The 3,693-nt window shown below is 37.7% G+C and overlaps 1 non-coding gene across 1 annotated transcript; it reads left to right on the top strand.

Annotated features, from left to right (window-relative positions):
- The first annotated feature begins 3,163 nt into the window (after nt 1–3,163).
- LOC131175748 (small nucleolar RNA R71) lies at nt 3,164–3,270 on the top strand. Its single transcript, XR_009145938.1, has one exon. It is a non-coding gene; the product is annotated as a small nucleolar RNA R71 (small nucleolar RNA).
- The last annotated feature ends 423 nt before the right edge of the window (nt 3,271–3,693 follow it).

Genomic DNA, 3,693 nt, shown 5'->3' with positions numbered 1-3,693 from the left:
GGCATAATCACTAGCATCGCACATTAACTCAAAAGGTAATGACCAATCGGGTGGCTGCATAATAGGAGCAGATATCAAAGCTTCCTTTATCCTGCAAAAAGCATTCATACAATTAGTATCAAAATTAAATTCCACATCTTTACTCAATAAATTGGTAAGAGGTTTAGAAATCTTAGAGAAATCCTTGATGAATCTCCTATAAAATCCAAAGATGCCCCAAGAAACTCCTCATTCCCTTCACAGATGTTGGGGGTGGCATTTTCTCAATAACTTCTACCTTTGATTTATCCACTTCAATACCCCTGTTTGACACAAGATGTCCCAAAACAATTCCTTCTTGTACCATAAAGTGGCACTTTTCCCAATTCAAAACTAAATTGAACTCTTCACATCTCTCGCAAAACCTTAGACAAGTTAGATAATCATTCATCAAAAGATTTACCATACACATAAAAATCATCCATGAACACTTCCATAATACCCTCAATCATGTCAGAAAATATAGACATCATACATCGTTGGAATGTAGCAGGGGCATTACATAGTCCAAATGGCATCCTTCGGTATGCAAAGGTACCATAAGGACATGTGAAGGTAGTTTTATCCTGATCATCTGGGTGAATAGGGATCTGAAAGAACCCTGAATAGCCATCCAAATAGCAAAAATAAGAATGATGAGCTAGTCTCTCAAGCATTTGATCTATAAATGGTAATGGAAAATGGTCCTTTCTAGTTGCCTTATTCAATTTCCTATAGTCTATACACATTCTCCATCCAGTTACAGTTCTTGTAGGTATTAGTTCATCATTTTCATTTTTCACCACTGTGATGCCCCCTTTCTTAGGTACAACATGAATCGACTTACCCAATTGCTGTCAGAAACAGGGTAAATGATACCTGCATCAAGCAATTTCAAGATCTCCTTTTTCACAACCTCTTTCATGTTTGGATTCAATCTCCTTTGTGATTCTTGAGAGGCTTTATGGTCATTTTCCAACAAAATTCTATGCATGCACACAGAAGGATGTATTCCTTTAATATCATCAATGGTATAACCAATTATCCTTCTATGCTTCCTAAGAACTCTCAATAATTTTTCAACCTCACAATCACCAATTTAGCATTAACAATCACAGGATATGTAGAATTTTGCCCTAGAAAAGCATACCTGAGATTTGTTGGAAGAGGTTTCAACTCTACCTTAGGTGCTTCACTTTTCTCAAGCTTTGATGATGAAGTTGTTTCTTGCTTCAAGTCCCCAATTTTTTCAATATCAACCATAGGCAATGGTGGATTTCCTTCCAAAATTGTAGCATATTCTGCAGCTTCTTCAATTTCATCCCTTTTTTTGATGTTATGAACCAAACAAGCTTCTAAGGGATCTTTAGGATGTTGCTTTTTAAGCACTTCTCTAACCTCTTCATCTATCACATCAACTCTCAAGCATGAGTTTGAATCATCTTTCTTTTTCATTGCTTGAAACAAATTAAATTCAACTTTCTCTTCCCCAACTTCTAATGTAAGTCTCCCATTTTTTACATCAATCACACTCAAAGAAGAGCAAGGAAAGGTCTACCAAGAATAATAGGAATGTGTACATCCTCCTCCATCTCCAATACCACAAAATCCATCGGTATGAAAAATTTTCCAACTTTCAGAGGAACATTCTCAACTATTCCAATTGGAAATTTAATAGACCTATCTCGCTAATCAGAGTGATATGGTAGTAGACTTCATTTCTCCAATCTTCATTTTCTCATAGATAGACAATGGCATCAGACTAACACTGGCTCCAAGATCGCATAAAGCCTTATCTATACTGATATCCCCAATGTGACATGGTATGGAGAAACTTCCAGGATCCTTCAGTTTGGGTGGAAGCTTATTTTGCAAAATAGCACTGCTTTCCTCCGTGAGAGCTACAGTCTCAAATTCCTCCAATTTCTTCTTGTTAGATAAAATCTCCTTCAAAAATTTAGCGTAAGAAGGCATTTGTGCTAAGGCATCAGTGAAAGGAATAGTCACATGCAAAGACTTCAATACCTCCAAAAACTTCCCAAATTGTTTATCTAATTTTGCTTTCTGAAACCTTTGTGGGAATGGTAAAGGTGGCATGTAGGCTTTAGGTGCAACATATTTGGGCTCTTCTTCTTTGCTCTCCCTCTCCTTACTTGCTTTTTCTTCCACTGAATTTTCTTTCTCAGTTTCAATTCTAACTTCAACTTCAGTTTGTTCATCTTCTTCTCTGCTTTTCTTTTCTTCAACTTTCTCTTCAATATTTTTATCCCCATTCTCCAATATTTTTCCACTTCTCAATGTAATAGCCTTGCAATGCTCCCTTGGATTCTCAGGTTGGCTAGGAAGCTTCCCAAATGCTTTGTTACTTGAAGGGCTAGCTTGTTGAGCTATTTGATTCTCTAACATCTTGTTGTGTGTTGCCATTTGATCCACTTTAGATGCTAATTGAGAAATCATTTCTTGTTGACTTTGATGGCTCACAAGTAGAGTTTCAATCATAGATTCCAATCTAGCTGTCTTGTCTAGTTATGCTTGTTGTGGTAGAGGTGGAGCAGGTACATTTTGAGGTTTAGAAATTCAAGGAGGAGGACCTCTATTCTGCTGAAAATTCTGATGTTGTTGATACCCAGAAGGTTGCTGAAAATTCTGATTCTGTCCTTGTCTACCTCCCCAAGAGAAATTGGGGTGGTTTCTCCATGCTGGATCATAAGTTGCAGAAAATGAGTTACCACCTGGTCTTTGATTGTAGTTCCCCACATAATCCACTTGCTCACTTGAAAAATCTTGATTAAGTGCAGAAAAATCTGAAGCACAATTGACATTTGCAGCTCCAATTTCTAGTGAATTACTAGAACCTCCGGCTGAAGAATCTACTTTCATACTTAACTTGTCCATCTTCCTTGTCAAAGCATCAAACTTAGCATTAATCATATTCATGGCATCAAGCTCAAACATACCAGATGGTTTCTTGATCTCATTCCTCTCACAACTCCATTGGTAGTTGTTATAAGCAATTTTATCAAGAGCGGAAAAAGCTTCATCTTCAGATTTCTCCGTAAGATCACCTCCAGAAGATGCATCAATCGTACTTCTAATAGCTGGTGAAACTCCATTGTAAAAGTGTTGAACAAGCATCCACTTAGGAATCCCATGATGTGGACAACTCCTTTGCAAATCCTTGTACCTCTCCCATGCTTCATACAAGCTCTCATCATCTCTAGGTTTAAAAGAAGTCAGCTCATTTCTTAGCTTAGCTGTCTTGCTTGGTGGAAAATATTGAGCCAAAAATGCTTGAGAAAGTTCATCCCATGTTGTGATAGAACCCGGTGGCAAAGAATGTAACCACTCTCTAGCTCGGTCCTTCAGAGAAAAAGGAAATAATCTGAGTCGAATTGCATCATCAGAAACTCCATTTATCTTCAACATATCACTGATCTCAAGAAAGTGTGCCAGATGCACATGTGGACTTTCACTTGGATTTCCTCCAAATTGTGCTTGTTGTACCATTTGACAGAGTGCAGGCTTCAGTTCAAAATTATTAGCTTCTACCCTTGGTCTTGTGATACTTTGCATGAAATCTCCAATGTTAGGATAGGCATGATCCTTCACAGAGCGGTTGTTATTGTTATTGTTGTTGTCAGCCATTTCTTCTTGTAATTGCTCTTGCTCTTGTGC

This window comes from Hevea brasiliensis, chromosome 17 (genome assembly GCF_030052815.1).
Source record: "Hevea brasiliensis isolate MT/VB/25A 57/8 chromosome 17, ASM3005281v1, whole genome shotgun sequence".
In the NCBI taxonomy this organism is placed as follows: Eukaryota; Viridiplantae; Streptophyta; class Magnoliopsida; order Malpighiales; family Euphorbiaceae; genus Hevea; species Hevea brasiliensis.
The sequence above is the reverse complement of the archived record's forward strand: the minus strand, read 5'-3'. Positions and strand labels throughout refer to the sequence as shown.